This window comes from Peromyscus eremicus, chromosome 3, assembly GCF_949786415.1.
Source record: "Peromyscus eremicus chromosome 3, PerEre_H2_v1, whole genome shotgun sequence".
NCBI lineage: Eukaryota > Metazoa > Chordata > Mammalia > Rodentia > Cricetidae > Peromyscus > Peromyscus eremicus.
Window position 1 is genome coordinate 107,041,918 of NC_081418.1, and position 19,859 is coordinate 107,061,776.

The following is a 19,859-nucleotide window of genomic DNA, read 5'->3' on the forward strand; positions in this document are numbered from 1 at the left end:
CTAAAACGGACCTAAAACAGCTTCCTAATTGTCTCTCTCAAATAAGCGGCAGCTGCCGGTTTGAGCTACTGGCGGGTTCCTAGCGTGCGCTCTCGACCTGCAGTATGGTGGGAATGAGGCCTCTGCAAGTAGCACATTAAACTGTGTGGTGAATTTAGCCTTTGCTAGTACAAAACAAAAAAAGAGGTTTCTGGGCTACACGCTACTTTGGTAAAAGTGTAGACCCACTATTTCTGAGAGTTATGGCTCCCAGAGCTGGCGGAAAGCGGCCCGCCGCCATGTTGGGAAGCTGAAATGGGCGGAGCCAGCAGCCACTGCGCCGTTTCAGGCTTAGAAGGCTGCAATTTAAAGCAATAGGCTCAAGCTAATATAAAAAAATAAGCCACGTAAAGATGGCTACCACACAGAGAATCTGGATTATGTTCTCTTTGATATTCGTAACTGCAGAAAAACATTTGATTGTAAAAGCTGTTGAGTTATGCCAAAATGTATATTTTAAAGGTACCTTGACTTCAAAATTTGGATATAAGGATATGTTGCTTTGGAAAAGAGTCTCTGCTCTTGTTTCCACAGAAAGCCAGAGACTATGGATTTGTTCCAGATTAAGATACATCAGGTTTGACCAGCCAAGACCCCCTGAAAGGTCTCCAATGACACCATGGCCCAGATGATTCAACATCCAGAATGGTTTCAAATCAACTGGCTCAGATATACAGCCTCACGGACTACTCCATGATCCTAAAATTTTCTTTCTGTCTCCAGAAGATACAGCGCCCCCCTCCAGCAGGAAGTAGTAAGAGAAGCTACGCCCAAATTCCCAAATATACCAAGCTGGCTTTAGAGATGGAATTGGCTCACTCCCCCTCTAAACCCAGACATATTGCTCAAAGAAAAAAAAAATGGTTAAGAGATTCTTATGTCCCAAATCAGAAGAGCCCTCTGGTGTGGGACAGAGAAAAAACAATATTTTTATTTAAATCAGGTTGATTATAAATACAATCTCTTACTAAAGAAAAAAAGGGGATAGTTTAGATATGATAGGATGAAAGGGTAGATTAATGAACCTACTTTTAAAGAGTAACAACTTGTTTAAAATGTTTTACATTGCTACAGATTTTAGTTTATTGATACAAATTTAAACTTAATTTTGTTTTACTGTATATATATTTCTATTCTTGTTTGAGGTATTATGTTTATGTAACTCATTTAAAATTATAATGGATAATTAAAAAATAGATTAATAATTAGTCATCTATGATAATCATATTTGTAGCCATGTTAGTTAAGTCTTCTAGGTATACATAGTTATATTTCAGATAGATAGGTAGTCTTCAAACACTTCAAAGACCTACAGAATATGGCATTTAAAATGTTTTAAAAATTTAGACTTTTTGGACAGTGAGACATGTCTGCTCCTGACAGCACCGATTTACTTCAGAGAGGAGGATGGGCATCGAAGACACTCCATACGGAGTTTATCTTCACCTTGACAAAAATAGCCATTTGGGCAAGAAACTGTTCTTGCCTGGACTGCCTGATCAACTGGACATGCAGGACCCATACAAAGGTGACCACTGAACTTTGCTTGACAAAATGGTCCTTCAGGTTCCTGCTTTGCAGAGAAAACTGCCAGACATTCTACAGGACACAGAGAAAAGTAAATAAGAGACTCTAGGCCTGTGGGCTGAAGACAGATGCCCCAACCTTACAAGAGAACTTTGAATGACTGTCCAGGCTGTCAGCTGTCTCTGTCTACCCTACAAGACTCCTAAAAGTTGCTTATATCCTTCTCCATTTCTCAGGTAGTAGTATATCCTTCTGAGGTCTTTGATGTGGTTAAAGACTAGATACTTACAATTTTCCTTAGTTATAATAAAAGATAAGTTAGATATAAAACCTTAAACTTACAAATATAAGATAGATAGGATCTCTTCTTTAATATTGTAACTGTAATTCTTGCTTGATAATTGTTTTGTTATATGTAATTTTACTATGTTAAAGTTAAAACCTTCCTTTTTAAGAAAAGAAAAGGGGAAGTGCTGTGGGATGGTCTGTATGTCAAGTGTGTTGCTGATTGGTCAGTAAATAAATCACTGATTGGCCATTGGCTAGGCAGGAAATATAGGCGGGACAAGGAAAAGAATTCTGGGAAGTGGAAGGTTGAGAGAGAGACACTGCCAGCCGCCATCAGGACAAGGAAGATGTAAGGTACCAGTAAGCCATGAGCCATGTGGCAAAATAAAGATTAATAGAAATGGGCTAAATATAAGAGTAAGAGCTAGACAATAACAGGCCTGAGCTAATGGCCAAGCAGTTTAAATAATGTAAGAGTCTATGTGTTTATTTTATAAATGGGCTCTGGGACTGGTGGGACTTGGTGGCGGGAGCTGGAGAGAAATTCTCCAGCAACACTATCTTTTTCTCTCGATTCAGATATATACTCTTTTTTTTATAGAACAATAAACACCTTTATTACAAGAGCTATGAATGATGTTTTATTTGCCTTTCCAGGCTTTGATCTTCCTCAGAACTCTAGCTCCTTGCCTTCTAGCACATAGCCATCTGCTCTGCCACACTGGCCTGGTCTTGAGGCAACACAGGCAAGAAGCTTGCCCTGCTGGAACTGCTCCTCCAGAAGACTGCTGATTTTAGCGTTCTTTTTCCTTTCATCATATTTCTTTTGGATTTTCTTTGATCGTTTTTTGTTTAATATTTCTTTCTCTTCAGGAGTCAGCTTGGCCCCCTTTTGTGGCCCAGGGGCAGCGCATAGTGAGACTCATACCACTGTCGGTATGGTGTGCTGTCGATAAGCATGATGCAGTTCTTCACCAGGGTCTTGGTGCGGACCAGCTCGTTATTGGATGCATTGTAGACAACATCCTTGTTTTCCGAGTACAACACTCAGAGCCCCAGGAAAAGTTCCCCACATCCAAACTTAGGGCATGGTACTTCGGTACTTCGTATTGCCTCCTCGGACTCGGACTGTGTGTACGACGAGGGCCAATTTTCGTGTTGGCAGCAGGCCGTCCCAGCTCATACTTCTGCTTCTTGTGGTAGGGCTTTCTCTTACCCCCGGTTTTGTGGCGCTTGTACCAGTTGTCTCGAGAGATGCCCATCACTCGGCGCTGGCTGGAAAGAGCCAGATATATACTCTTGTTCACTGCTGGGCAGTGTAATCATACCAAAAGCATCCTTCAAATATGGCTGATGATTAACTGTTGGATGCTGAGTATCAAATACCGTGTCTTGGGGCTGGAGAAATGGCTCAGCGGTTAAGAGCGTTGGCTGCTCTTCTAGAGGTCTTGAGTTCAATTCCCAGCAACCACATGGTGGCTCACAACCATCCATAATGAGGTCTGACGCGCTCTTCTGGCCTGCAAGCATACATGCAGGCAGAACACTGTATACATAATAAATAAATAAATTAAAAAAAATACTGTGTCTCTGAGTTGGGGAGATGGCCTAGTGGTTAAGAGCACTTGATTCTTTTGCAGAGGATCCAGGTTCAATTCCCAGCTCCCACATGATGGTTCATAACAGTTGCAAAAGCTGAGTGTGGATCCCCAGCACCTACAGATATATCAGGATGTGCTGGAGATGTAGCTCAGTTGGTAGAGTGCTTGCCCAGCATGCATGAGGTCACAGGTTTGATCCTTAGCACTGTATAAACTGGTGTGGTGATGTACACCTATAATCCCAGTGCTCAAGGAGTAGAGGCTGAAGGAATTTCAGGTCATCCTTGGCTACCCAGGGATTTTGAGGACCTAGAAGCATGCTGTACATAACTCTGATCCTAGTCAGGAGAAGTGAGGACAGGAGGATCCCTGGGCTCACTGGCTAGCCAGCCCAGCTGAATCAGTGTACCCCAGGTTCAGAGAGAGACACTGTCCCAAAAATATGGGGAAAAAACAATCAAAAAAGACATTCAGCATTAACCTCCACATGCACACAGTTGTGTGTGTGTGTGTGCGCGCACAACACATACACACACACACACACACCTTTAGACTTAAATCAGAGCTGCTTTCAAATGTGCAACTGTAGGTACATATGGTAATGGTTTCATAAAGCATGTTAATCAAGGGACCACAAAAATCATTTAATCTCAGAGTTTTCCTCACCACCATCAAATTCTGATTATATTTACATAGAAATTGACTCATTATCATGCAGCTGATAAACACTGCTAACAGGAGAGCCTGCAGACAAATATTTTGCCAGAGAGAATCTCCAGTTTCAATTGCTCCCAGGAAATCAGCATTTTAAAGACTGCCACAGGAAAAGGTGACATTCCTGTGTCATCAAATCCTTTTTCCTTATAGGAGTGAAAATTGATAAAGTTAATAAGAATAACATTTTTTTGAGACAGGGTCTCTCTGTGTAGTCCTGGTTTGTTTAGAAGTCACTGTGTGAACCAGGGTGGCCTTGGACTCAGAGATCTACTTGCTTCTGTCTCCTGAGTACTGAGATTAAAGGTGTGAATCATCACCCTTGGCACTTTACTATACTTTAAAAGATTTAAATGTGTACAAATGTCTGATGAAAGATGTTATGATAGTAAAAACTTTCAGTGACTAAGCTTCTAAAACTACAGGGTGTCAAGCTGTAAGAGCATCTTAAGCAAATTAAGAATAATGAAATGATCCTGGTTTGGTTTGTTTAAGAATCATCCTGTTGATGAGCGAGCACATGAAATTACTCTCTAATTGCATATGTGCATAAATACATGCACATATTTAATGTAAATAAAATCTTACTTTCCAATCACAATGTTAACCCAAGGCATAAACTGTGCACTTAAACATTTTTAACTACTGGGGATTGAACCCAGGGCTTCACGCAGGCTTCACACACATACCACTGAGTCACGTTCCCAGATCCCATTAGAGTTTATTTTATTTTATGGGACAGAGTTTCTGTGTGTAACAGCCCTGGATATCTTGGAACTCAGTTTGTAGACCAGGCTGGCCTCGAACTCACAGAGATCTGCTTGCCTCTGTCTCCTATTAGACATTTTAAACACTACCTTTTCAGTCTGATTTTTACTATTTTATGAATTTAACTTTAAAATAAACTTCTTCTTCACTGATGTTGCAGATAATTCCATGGGGTATGAATACCTCCAATTGAAGCTGGCACTTTTTTTACTTACTGTTGAAATTAGCATCAAGTCAGTCACAGATCAGCACTTGATACCTGAAAGGGGCTCCCCCACCCTGTACTAGTACCTGTACCACCCTGTACCAGTGCGTATACCAATACCTTGAGCCTGAAGTAGGCTTCCCCTCTGTGTTCTATATACCAGTCCCTGGAGCTTGAAGGTGTATTCCTCTCTGTGTTCTATATAGCATTCCCTGGAGCTTGAAGGTGTGTTCCCCTCTGTGTTCTATATACCTGTACCTGGAGCCTGAAGGGGGTTCCCTGCTGTGGGATATCTTTCTATACACTGTGAATATGTGTTGCTTTCATTGGTTGAGAAATAAAGCTGTTTAGCCAATGGCAAGGCAAAATAAGGTTAGGCAGTACATTCAAACTGAAGACAGAGATGAAGAAGGGTATAAAGAAGAGATGAAGAAGAGGATAGATGCCAGCCCACTGCCCAAGGAGCAACAAGATGCCAGCAGACTGTAATGCCACAGCCATATGGCAACATATAGATTAATATAAATGAGTTAATTTAAGATGAAAGAGCTATTTAGCAAGAAGCCTGAGCCATAGGCTATACAACTTGTAATTAATATAAGCCTCTGTGTGTTTACTTGGGACTGAGCAGCCGCAGGACACAGGAAAACTTTCAGCTGCACTTCCCTGCCTTGGTGCATGTTTGAAGTACAGTTCTTGGGTAAAGAGGTATACTCTAGTACATTAAGTTACTTTAGCTCTGCACTGATCTAAAGCAGGACTAATTCTATATCTTTGTTTTGTTCTAGAGAGCACTTTGGGCTGATATAAACTAATTTCTATAATGCAAAGTTTAAATATACCTATCTTAGTTACTTTAGTTACTTTTCTATTGCTGTGATAAAACACCATGACCAAGGCAACTTACAAAATAAAGTATTTCATTTGAGGCTTATGGTTTCAGAGTGGTAGAGTCCCTGGTGACAGAGCCAAGACATGGTGGCAGAAACAGCTGAGAGCTCACATCTTGATCAGTAAGTAGGAGGCAGACAGTGAGACTTGGAAAGCCATAAGTCTTTTTAAACCTCAAAGCCTGTCTCCAGTGACATGCCTCCTCCAAGGCTGCACACTTCCCAATCTTTCCCAAAGAATTCTACTAATTAGGGACCAAGTATTTAAATATATAAACCTACAGGGCCATTTTCACTCAAACTACCATGCTATTTGATAAGATTTTAAGACTTAAATAAGACCAGTTGTGATTATTGTTTCTTCAGATCTACCTCTCAATTTCACTCACTTTTTAAAATGTCAAATTTACAAGTGTGCTAATTGTAAATAATTTAACTCATGGCTATATAAAGATGAGTTTTACAAGCTATAAGTCCAGTTACACCCAAACTGCCCTTACATGAGTTCCAAAATGATGCACTAACAATGAATGAAACATTGTTCAGAGGCAAGCAGGGAAGAACACTTTGCAACACAGCATGCTATTGTTTTGCTGGGTACTCACTCTGGGGTTGCCAGCCACTAGTTTGAAGACTCTGAAATTGAATACAGGCTTTAGCAGTTGAGAGTGTGGGGTGATCTTCATTGGATATTGGAAAATAGAAGCTGTTTTTGTTTATTTCACATCAAGGCAATACTTTAGCTGACATTTTTGACAGTGACTATGTGCACTTCTAGGACATTATTCAGTTCTATTCTCAAGCTTCCCAATAATGTAGTTAGGGGGGAATATTCTATGTAGCCTCACATATAGCTGAAATAAGGGATCATTTTCTGAGTCTATTTAATCCTATACAATTAGGGCACAGGTAGGGTATACTAGACACATATATAAATGGAGAAAGACCAAATAAGGGCCTTTGTAGATCTGGTTGGGCAAGAAGCTATTAAGAAATCTTATAAAATACAGCATTGTATCTGTAGATGTAGTCTATGTTGACATAATTCATGTAAGAACTCACTCAATAAAAATTGTTTGATTGTGTCTAGAAAAAAAACTGCACATACGGAACATTTCCCCCAAGTGACTAAATATATCATATCCTATTTTAAATTCTACTTTATTTGTAAAATTTAATTATTTTATATGTGAAACCAGAATTTGGTATTAATTTTGTTTAGATTTAGTTAATATCATTAAAGCAACATAATCTTATCTGCTTTTTAACTTGTCTAGATTATACAGAATGAATTTAGCAAAATAAGAAAGCTTTAAAAAATGGCATATTTTGACTGTCTAATATACATTATATACTTGTATTTTTATTTTTATTTGGGAACAATCTCAAACAAAAAAGCTTAGGTACAGTATAAATAACTTTTCATTTTTATTCTTATGAATTTCACACATGTCTATAATAGAATGATCATGTTTATCACCTATCCCCCTTCCCTTCATATTCTCCTCATCAGGCCCCCTCCCAACTGCCTTTTTTTTTTAACTAACTTACTAAGTCCAATTAGTGCCATTCATATTTTCATGAGTGGGGGCCCTTGTAGTAGGATGGTTTCTCTGGTCCCTCCGGGCCCCTGCAGTCCTGTGGCCCACTTATAAAATAATCACTCAGAAGCTTATATTAATTATAACTGCTTGGCCATTAGCTCAGGCTTATTACTGATTAGCTCTTACACTTAAATTAACCCATAATTCTTATCTATGTTTAGCCACATGGCTTGGTACCTTTTCTCTGGTCTGCCTTGTCATCTTGCTTCCTCTGAGTCTGGCTGGTGACTCCAGACTCAGCCCTTCCTCTTCCCAGAATTCTCTTTATCTGCTCACCCCACCTAAACTTCCTGCCTGGCTACTGGCCAATCAGCATTTTATTTATCAATCAATCAATCAATTAATCAATCAATCAATCAATCAGAGCAACACATATTCACAGCATACAGAACAACATTCCACAGCAAGCCCTTCCACTGAAGCATGGGAATCCTTAAAGAAGAAAAATTCTCCCTCTCCCAGCAACTATCAATGGCCAGTAGCTCCTGAGTAAGGGGTGGGCTTTGGAGATCATCTACCCTATCTATGCAGAAATCTTGGATGGCTTGTTCTTGCATAGCCATGGGATTTTACAGGATTAGGGTATCAGGCTTGAAATGCTCTCCTTTGATCAGGCCCAAATCCAATCAGAAGACAGTTACCCCATAACAGTTGTACCACTATTGCACCGATTGGCATATTTTACTTGGCAAGTTATTATTGCAGCATGCAAGGTCCAGAGCTGGTTAAAATCAGAAACGTATTTTTTCCCCTCTGAGCAGCCTGCATAGCACCATAAAAGTTGGCTAGCTAAGAAGTTTCATGGTCAGTTTGAGATTGGTTTCTCTATGTCATGCAACAAAAGTGTGTGGTGTCTTCAACCGTAGGATCTTACAAGAGTAATGGAATTAGTCTGAATTGTTTTGGAGACCTCCGGGACTGCCAACCAAAAACTCACAGGGAGAGATTCCATGCCTTACACTGTGATTTTTCATTTAATAACACATATAGTCTGTGAGTGACATTGTCCATTCATGTAGGGTAATTATGTTTGAACTCTGTTTTGTTTTGCTTTTGTTTTTTTTATTTTAATTTTATTTTGCAATTAGCTTACTAATTTGTGGGTTTCCATAAGACTGTTTCATACATCCACAGTTTTGTTAACCCACCCATTATCCTCTCCTCTATGCCTCCTTCACCCCCATCCTGACTTAATCCTTTAACCTGAAGTATCATTTCACATGTATTCTAATAATCTCTCCAATTATTTTTAAAATTGGGCTGTGAAATAGTAGCCTTCCATATTGTGTTTCATATACCTTTCCTTTGGATTAGCCCTCCCCTCTCCCTCCTGGTTTTCCCCACGACCCATGCCCTTCCCGTTCTGCCCACAGTATTCTAGTTCTCTACATTCATTTTATCTACCATCCACTATTCACCCTAAAAATACCCTTTCAATTTTCTTGCCTTCCACTTGTGCTCCAAACAGACAAAACAAAAAATTGGAATCCAGGCTCCATATAGGAGAGTAAACATACACATGAGAGTAAACATGTAACATTTTTCTTCTGCATGGGCTCTGACAGTGGACTCTAACTATGCAAGGATGCCCTCCACACCCTGCTGCACCCCGTGCCTTCTTTCACCCATTTGGTGGGCTCTTCCCCTACTTGGTCTCACACACTCCATCAGATCACACCATTGTACAACACCTATCTTGCCCAGCCCCATCTAATTGCTTATTCTAGACTGTTCAAAATGAAGAAGTAGGGAAAGGGAAGAGCTATCTTATTTAAAGAGTAAAAGCACAATTATAGAAATACCCAGGAAGTCTTCATGATACTACTGCTTGGTAACAAAGTAATGTCTTCAAGTAGTGGAGATCCAAACAGCTTCTAAGGGCTCAATTTTCCCACCCAGCCATCTGGTTGCACACACAAGTCTATGTAAGCACAGCTCTCCCCTTTCCCTTGGATACAAGGGGCCGTCCACCTTTATTTCTTCTTTCCATTAAATGCATCTTAGAGGTCTTTATATGCCATCACAACACACTTAATACTTTTCATAGCATCTTTGTTTGAATTTATGGCTGATTACCAGTCTTCTACCAATGGCCATTTAGACTATTTCTGCCCTTTCTACTTACAAAAAAAAAAAAAAGTTACTGCATACATCCTTGCAGAAATATGCTGTTATCCATCTTCCTGACTCCCTCTAACTCTCTCTGTTTTTCTTTTTTCCTGTCAACTGGTTGCTCGCTCCCCTCTTGACCTATGGTTGACTTTATTTAATCCTGTGTACAATATTCAAGCAGAAAGCTCTTGGATTGAAGGTGTGTGCTAGGGCTGAGCCACACCCCAACTAAAAACAGGTTTTTCCAGTAAATCATGAAATCTCCGGGGTCAGAGTGTGATCAAATATCCTAAAATAGAAATATCTTGGAATGTATTTTCATATCTTCAACTTAAACAATCAAATAGATCTTAAAAACAAGAATGTGAAATACAGGTTTGCTTTAAAAGCAATGTATCTTTTAAGATATTGTTATTAGACATTCCCCCCAAATATCCGATGACATATAAATTCCTCCTGATCGCAGATGAGGAGCTTAAAGCTCAAGGAATTGACTATCAAAACCGGTACTTGGTGGCAGGTGAGATGACTCAGGAGGTAAAGCGCAAGAACCAGAGTCCAGATCCCCAGAAGCCACAATAAGCCTGGGGGATGTGACAACCTGTTTATAATTCCAGCTCAGAGAGCCAGAGACAGGAAGCCCACAGAGCAAGCTATCCAGTCAGGCTAGCCAAACAGTGACCATGCTACAAGTAAGTGACTCTGCCCGGTGAATGAGGTAGAGAGGGCTTGAGAAAGTTTCCCACCTCTGTCTCAGGCCTAAATGCGCACGCACATGCACACATACACACACACACCACCACCACCACCACCACCACCACCACCACCACCACCACCACCAGCTGCTGTGGGATGTCCTGTATGCTGTAAGTATATGTTGCTATGATTGATTGATAAAACACTGATTGGCCAGTAGCCAGGCAGGAAGGATAGTGTAGGTGGGACAAGGAGGAGAATTCTGGGAGGTGGAAGGCTGAGGCAGGGAGATGCTGCCAGCCGCCAAGAGGAGAAGCATGATGTAAGATACCGGTAAGCCATGAGCCACATGGCAAGGTATAGATTTATAGAAATGGGTTAACTTAAGATATAAGAACAGATAGCAAGCAGCCTGCCATGGCCATACAGTTTATAAGTAATATGAGTCTCTGTGTTTACTTGGGGGACGTGAGTGGGAGAGATTTGTCCTGACCATAGGCCAGGCAGGACCAGGAAAACTTCAACTACAACCAGCAACAACAATTTTGTACTTGGACTCATGGGTACAGACAGGACCCACACAGGTGTGAATATCACAGAAATATTTCTATCCTATACGAGGAAGTCCACTCACAGTCATCTTAATGTTATTTCCATTCCTACTTGGGACTGTCTTTTTATTCACAGAGGTATTTAAATTTCATCATGAGCAGTTTACTCAGTGGCATGAGTGGAGACGTGAGGTTGAAATCCAGCCAAACTTTCTGCTCCTGTTCTATTTGTCTTCTAACACTAAATCAATGACCGTGTTTTCAACACTTAATTATCTTTATCATTCCCAAATCCATTACATTTAATGAAAGACAAGATCAATAAAGAAGAAGATCAATAAAGATAAAACTGAAAATAAGACCTTAAAAATTAAGTCATCCAGGGAAGAGAACGAAAATTAAAACAAGGGAAAAAACAGTTCAAAGGGGCTAACTGCCTTCTAAGAGCTGAGAGAAGCATTCCCAGGGTTCAGAGCCTACAAGAGGTGAATGGGTATATACTGGAGGGTTATAAACCCCCGTGTGAGACCTGGGACAAGAAAACTAAGGAAATGTCAGAAAAAAGGAAAAAGCAGTCACTGACTTAGTCTCTCTCCTACCTTAAACATTTCATTAAAGCGCCAAGTTATTCACACTCTACCTTCTTAAATCATGGCCTGAGCGGTGACACTTGGGTTGTATTAATTAACCATTACTTAAACTATTATCCATCATATGCTTGTCTTAACTACATGCAGAGTGAAAACTAATGTAGGCATGAAACCCAAGGTGCAGACACCTGAATAAAAAGCCCTTATCACAATCAAATGGAAAAGTTAGATCAATGTAGTCTCCAACTTATGGGGGAGGAGATGAGGCAATCTTTAAAGAAGACTTCGCGTACATGTGACCCTATATAAGGCCATAAAAAGGACACCCAGAGCATTTTTTAAGCACGCCATTTCCCTTGGTGAGTCTTAAGGTGCTAGAGCTCCAGGGACTTTGTTATTCCATGTGGTATCCTTCCAGCCTACATGCACACTTACAAACCCAGCATCAAACTAACCAATTCTAGTGTCCCACCTCTTTCCTGCTGGGGGCTTTGCTGACACATGAGTAAATATGGGGCTGAAGATGTGGTTTATTTGGTAGAGTGCTTGCCTAACATGCATAAAATCCTGGGTTTGATACTCAACACCACATAAACAAGGTGTAGTTATGCATGTCTGTAATATCAGGAGGCAGAGGCAAGAATTCAAGGTTATCTTCAGCTATCTAGCAAGTTTGAGGATAGCCTGAGCTACACAAGACCCTATCTTAAAAGCAATTAAGAAAAAGTAGTAAAGATGTCATGCTCTTTTAGTGAACATGGTATAAAGGGAAGCATGGTAATATACATAAGTAGAAGAGACAAAATGATGACATGCTGGGATATACTATATCTCAGGTCACCACTCTATGCAAATGGCTCCCAGAGTACATACCCTTGAACACCCAAGTAACAGGAGAAACTAATATTAATGAACATCTGGGATAGGTATATCACTGTGCCCAGAGTTTGGCATATTTCTCTGTTAATCTGCACAGCCTAGGAGCCTGGGACTGGGAGCACACTGAGTGGCTTAACCAATGGTTAAGAGCCTGTAAGTATTAGAGATGGAGCAGAGCTAGATTTTCTGATGGGGCCAGACCTCCACAGCTAATGGCTACTGCTGGTGAGCTCCCAATTTAAATGCTCATTCCAGGACCCTGTTTCCTTAAAGAAATGATTGGATTTCTACTCTCCCTGAAGCTGTCTATGCATAACGCAACAAGACTTGGTCCTTTCTTTCTCTTGGATCCCACAGAGTTTTTGACATTTGTGTAGAAATTCTCCTGCCAGATAGCTTTCTCAATACCCATAAAAGTCAATTCATAATTACAAAATGTAGGATTTTTGTTTGTTTGCTTGTAAGCCAGAAGCAAAGATAAATTATTCATTTTTGATTGTTAGCACTTGCATAAAGCCTGGTAAGTATAAGATATTCTACCAATATTGGGAAAAGAAATAAAACAAGGAAGGAATTAAACAGTGAAATCTTGATCTAGCAATTACCCAATTTCCATCTTTGAATATACTTGGAATGAGAAAAATTATACTTTATGTCATGGAAAACTTTCTAACCATAGTTCTAAATATGATAGATAATAGAATATCATATGCACTTGATTCTAGGAATGAAATATTTGCTAAAATACTAGAGAAAAGCCATCCTTAATGATAATATTATGTTTAGAAAGTATGCCATGTCATATGGTTCTCCATGAGACAGGAACTAAGTTTACCAATGTTAAACCAGAAGACAGGATTCCCTTAATCAAGATAAAAATGGCTTAGTATCAGTGATGGCTTATTTTTGTGCTTAACAAGGAAAATAACATGGTTATTAAGAGAGATTTATGAGGAAAAAAAGACTAAAAGTCATATTATCATTTAAGATCAAAGGCAACATCTCAAATACTCCAAGGTTCTAGAAATTCTTTAACATCATCATTATTTTATTGGCATATATTTATTGCACAGACTAATGGATTTCATGAGGACGCTTCCATACACGTATAGAGTGCACTTTGGCCATGTTCCCTAATGTCTCCTTTCTCCTGCTCCCTCCTGGCAGTCCCTTAATTTCCCTCTACAATTGTCCTTCTACGTCCATGTCAAACAGAGGAAATCAGTCTCCCATAAGACCCAGCTACACTACTCCTGGGTGTTTACCCGAAAGATTCTAAGTCAACATATCACAGAGGTACTTACACACCAATATTTACTGCAGCTTTAGTCACAGGAGCTGTTACAAAGTCTCCATAAGAGTCCACCATCAGAGAAGCAGAAAAAGACAATGTGGTATATAACCACACAGAAATTCTATCTAATCACAAAGGAGAACAAATGTATATCATCTGTAGGAACACAGATGGAACCGGAGATTGTCAATAGGATCTATCAGAAATTCTTAGAACAGACATTCATGTTTATGGTGATTAAGATTAGTAAAAGTTGGCAGAAAGGACAATAAAAGTGCAGTTGTTCAGTATTCTACTGTTTTATATATATATATATATATATATGTATGTATGTATATACTGTATATTGTATACTGTATAATATTGTAATTCTAAGAAGTGAAGGAGTAACATTTAAATATCTTTGTATCGGTAATATAAAGTATACAGTGTTAGCAAATTTTCACTTAAGAGATGTAGAATTCAATGAGCCCTTTCTGAGAAGTGGGGTAAAATCCATTTATTCTCCTTGACATAATATAAGCCAAAATTTTTGTTTTTCTCTGTGTACATTTTTACAAAATGCTATAACCCCAAGAAGTTAATTCATGTGAAATCAATACTAAAATGATAATTATAACAAACATAATGTTGAAAAATCAGCACTTTACTTTCCTATTGATGAACACAAAATAGAAGCCATTAATTTTTTTAAAAAGAGATTTGACAGTTTCAGAAGCTTATGGGTAATAAACCAGTAGGTAGAAAAAAATAATACTTTTTAAAATGTGATCTATTTATGAAAGAAGTTCACAGTGATTGCTAGGAAACCTACTTTATTCTTAATTAAGCCATAGAGTCCAGGAGGATCACTTTAATCTTGCAAATATTTATCTAATCAGTTCATTTTAAGACTTTTCTTCTCAGAAGTAACCTTGTGCTGAACAGGCATATTTTCAGTGAGACACTAAATCCCCAAGCTCATTACCATAGAATGAATGAGCTTTGGATATACGAAAGATGTGAATGTGCTTAATACAAAGAGTTCCGGAGCCTTTGCATCAGAAGCACGGTTCTGAGTTTAAGGCACTGAGCTATGTGCTCTGACTTTAAAATGCATCTATTGAGGCACTGAGTAACCTTCTGCTGGTGCTGACTTCATTCCAAGACTGCAGCCAGGATTTGCTTCTTCCGGGATCCTGAAAAGGAAAATAAAATCCCACCAAGTTCTTGTGGTTGTAGATTGAGAAGACACTCTATTGCAAAGTTTTACTATGAGTTCATGTAATGGTATTCAAAATGTCTTCTTTGGCAAGCTTTAGAAAAGGAGACCTTTAAACACACTTTGTGATGCTAGCTTTTAAAAATAAAGGCTCTTCGAAGAAGATTTGCTTCTAAGTGGTAGTTACACATCCCATCTAACAAAGTCATTAAAATCACCAATTTTCTATAGTCTTAAAATAAGTGTTTCACTATGCAAGAAGTTAAATACATTTTGATGATAATTTACATTTTAGGTCATAGTTTCATCAGTCTGTTCACTTAATTCCTGCATCCTGCTTGCTCAGGAGTCAATGTACTAGCACAGAACAGTGCGGTCAAAGAAGCTCATTCATCCTCTCTCTCATTAAGTCTCTGGTCCAGCGGCAAACACAGAGAGGAATTGGTATTTATACAAAAAGCATAGTTCTCATCTGCAAGATGGAGAATAGAAAGTACTCAGATTTTGGAGCCAGGCAGACCTGAAATCAAACCCTGCCTAGATGTTAGCTAGCAGATCCTGCTTTCCTCTTCACTTCAGTAAGAAGGGCTTCCATGCCCCTGTGGAGAGAACTTGTCTGAGGATTAATGGGAATGAGGTTTGGGAAAGATTTGGCAGGAAGTATTCAAATCAATTACACAAAACTGACTACAGGAAGTATTCAAATAGACCACATAAAAGCAACTAACAACATTTGGCAGTAAGAAACTTTTCCTCTATTGAGTTTAAAAGATATTCAATAGTAAAATTGCTTGAAAGCAAAAGCTAAAATAATTTTCTTAGTTAATGAAAAAGTTATCTTATTGAGAGTACGTGTATATTGGATTTTGTTATCAAGTTCCTGGTCTATTCTCACGGTTCATCCAATTTCCGTAGAAGAGAAAAACATTAAAGAATGTTTTCATTGCCTTAGGGACAACTAGCTGTTATAGTCAAACCAACAAAGCCCACAGAAAGCAAAGCTCAAAACATACACATTGAGTTACTTCCTCTTAGGTATTAGAAAAACAAATTTATAGAATTAAAATTATTTAGGTAAAAGCAATCAATATAAATTTGAATAAAGGTAATGCAGTTAAGGTAATCATCAATAGTGTATAAGAACAAATCTTTGCTTTCTAGGATTGTGGGGTAAAACAAAAGTTTTCATCTTTGGTAGTGTGCTTTACACACACTGAATTTTCTTTAACTGTACTTTAAAGATATTTAACAGATGGTTTGATTTATAGGTGATATCATGAACAATGACAATTCCACTCCTGGAATAACCACAGCCACTGATGAGGCTCAATAATGCCCACTTGACCCTGAGCATTTTTGGTTGACTGCAATTCATTTTAACATAACCTTTCCTGAGAGGAGGTTTTGGGACATTGCTTATAGCCTAACATACCCATGAGGAAGAGAATCTACCCTTGGTTGCTTGTGATATTACCAAAGAAAACTGCTAAGTGCTGTAGCACACACCTGTAACCTCAGCAACAACAACAATAAAAATAAAAGAGAACGAAGGAAGAAAGGGAAGAAGAGAGGGAAGGAAACATAGGGAAGAAGTGTAATAAAGGGCGTATCTTAAAATGAAACAATTAAACAAATTCATGATGAGGAAACTTGAGAGGTTTAAGGTATTCTTTCCAGTCGGCATCAGAATCTGCAGACCAGAGGTGAGAGTAGCCCTGAGGGCATGCCTGTGTATGGGGGGGGGCACTAAGAAGGGGAGGTGTTGGTGTGCATGCATGTGATCATGTTTCCTTATTTCACCTGGTTACTACTGGAAACAAACGAACAGCTTGAGAAGTTCTGCTGCAGAGTGGGAAGGACTCTATCCCCAAGTGATTTTGAACCTACATTTTAGGGTGCATACAAGTGTTCCAATATTCAATGAGAACTTGACAATTTCTTATCTTTATCCTTTAAACTACCTCTGAAACAACAATTAAGGGCATGAATCACTCAGCAATCAAGTGTATCCTGCACTGAGTTTGGAGACGTTGGAGAGCTCTTTCACAGATGTGTGTCTCCGAGGCTAAGTGGCCTCCTTTTCTATGGGCTTTAGACCACAGCAGGAATGGTGAAGCAGGGGGTACTGGGGGGGGGGGCTGATGTGGCAATGTAACAGACTTCAGTTCCTTCAGGTGAAGAAAAGAATTATTATTATGAAATTATGAAAAAAAAAACTTAGTTAAGGATCCAGCCTGTGGCTGTCTTCATTGTCACCAGTTCTACTGACCAGTGATTACTGGGTACATAGTAAAAAAAGAAATTCAAATAACAGTAGAGTTCTAAATGATGTTTTAAAATTTTGTGTGCATTGAGTTTAGGTGTCATGTTGCATATATGTAGTCCCATCTACTTGGGAGGCTAAGGTGGGAAGATCTCTTGAGTTCAGGAGGCCAAGGACAGCCTGGATAAGGTAACCACACCCCATTTCTTAAAAATAAAACAAAATTATACATATATTGTGTTGGTTACTTTTCTGTTGCCGTGATAAAACACAATGACAAAACAACTCATAGAAGAAAGAGTTTATTTGGGACAAGATTCCATATGGCAGGTGTGTGTGTGTGTGTGTGTGTGTGTGTGTGTGTGTGTGTGTGTGAACAAGTAGCATGCTGGAGCAGCAAGCTGAGAGCTCACATCTTGAATCACAAGTGTGAATTAGAGAGGAAGCTAGGATCAGGGTGAATCTTCAAAAACTCACATCTTAAAGCCCAGCTGTAGTGACATAACTTTTCCCACAAGGCCACATCTCCTAAGCTCCCCAAATGGCTTCATCAACTGAGGAACAAGTGTTCATATACATGAGCCATGGGGGGTATATTCTCATTCAAACCACACACACACACACACACACACACACACACACACACACACAGATATAAGTATATAAATATGTACATGTATATGTGTATGTGCATACATATATACACACATACATATATATTTCTCAAAGTTTATTCCTTGTGCTGTAAAGTCCTGTATTTTATTTGGTTGGTTTGAGACAGAGTCCCAATGGTCTGGGACTCACTACATAGCCCAGGTGTCCTCAAACCTGGAATCCTTCTGAGGTGGCCTCACACAGCTGGGATTACACTCATGTGGCACCATCCTGGTTGATCATTTTGGTTTTGATGCCTAGGACAGTAACATATATCCACCATTTCACTTTCTTCCAGAATAGCTCCACTGCTCTAGAAAAGCTTAACTAAGAATGTTCTGGAATGGGACTAGCCTGTTAAAATCCTAACAGTAACTGAACCCGCTGTCTGCAGGCTTTTCTTTGGCTACTCTTCCAGCGATCATTTATAACTTTGTGTCCCTCCACTACTGACTGTCACAATGTAAATGTTAAGTGTCCATTTGCACATTTGCTGTTATGCCTTCAGGATTCTTTCCAGGGTAGAAAGAAGCTCTTCTGTCTCTAATATTCATCTTTTCTGAAACTGACATGTTTGAAGACTCTGGGACAGTTATTTTCACAGATGACGTCTCTATTCAGGTGTGTCTGTTGTTTCTTCCTGATTAGACTTAGGCTACCTTTTTGGCAGGGATTTGACATTTTGACAGGGAGTCTTTCTGAGACCATCCTATGAGGAAAGATAACCATCATCTGACCCATTATTGACAGTAGGTAGGCAGTAACTACCAAATTTCTCCATCAGCATCTTAATTTTCACAATCATTTTTAGCCAGCAGTTGACTGTAATCCTTTGGAACCATTATTGCTTTTAGTGAGATAGTCTAGATTACGAATATGGGCATGAAACAGAAAATGACAGTTAATGATAAAACTAGTGACTGGCTCCATTATCACCTACTTTAATTAATGATTTAGTCATTTCATTACCAACCAAAAGGTAAAAGGGGTTAGGGGTGAGGAAATGGCTCAGTCAGTTAACTGTTTTGCAAACAAGGGGACCTAAGTTTGATCCCTAGTGCCCATATAAGACATGGTAGGGCACACTTGTAATCCTAACACTTAGCAAGTAGAGACAGGAGGAGTTCTGCGGCTTGCTGGCTTTAGAGGATTGCCAACTAGTCTAGCTGGATCTGCAAGCTAAGGTCTTACAGAGAGAATGTATTTAAAAAAAAAATGTGGGTGATGCCTGAGTAACACCCAACATTGTTCTCTGACCTCTACAGGCACAGGTACCCATACACAAACGTATACACACACACACACACACACACACACACACACACACACACACACACACATAGTGGAGTGGCCCAGCTTGACAAGGCAGAAATTCCTTGGCCTGAATGCATCTCTACACTTCAAAGTGTTTTGCACAAAGAGCAAATGATCTTTGTGTAGAGTAGAACAGCACCACCTCAGAGGATAGAATGTGTGTGTGTGTGTGTGTGTGTGTGTGCTCGCGCGCGCGTGCATGCGCACATGTGTGTGAGCACGCATATACACACACATGCATGCAAGTGGAGGCCAAGCATTGGGTCAGCACCTTCCTCATTTTTTCTCTACCTCATTTTTTAAGACAAGGCCTTTCGCTGAACCCAGGGGTTACCGATTTGGTTAGACTGGCTGGCCAGTGAGCCTCAGGGCTCCTCCTGTTTTGGGGGCCAAGATGCCCAGCCTGGGTGTTTTTTGTTGTTGTTTTGTTTTGTTTTTTAATTAAATCTTTAAATATTCTTAGAAGCTAAAAATGATTGTTTTTATAGAGTTTTAATAATAATTTTAGGCAGTAATAGCATATCCACAGAAAAAATAGTGCATGGTGTTTCTCCTGCCATGAACAGTGAAGTATTTTTTCTAGTTTTAACTGTTTATCAACTAGTTAGAGGAGCTTCCCTTAATTGTTCTTGAGACTGTGACAGCTGTCCACCGTGTTAAACTGTAACA

At 39.4% G+C, this 19,859-nt stretch overlaps 1 pseudogene; it reads right to left on the reverse strand.

Moving 5' to 3' along the window:
* Window positions 1-2,495: 2,495 nt before the first annotated feature.
* LOC131906011 (small ribosomal subunit protein eS8-like) lies at window positions 2,496-3,116 on the reverse strand (annotated as a pseudogene).
* Window positions 3,117-19,859: the final 16,743 nt, after the last annotated feature.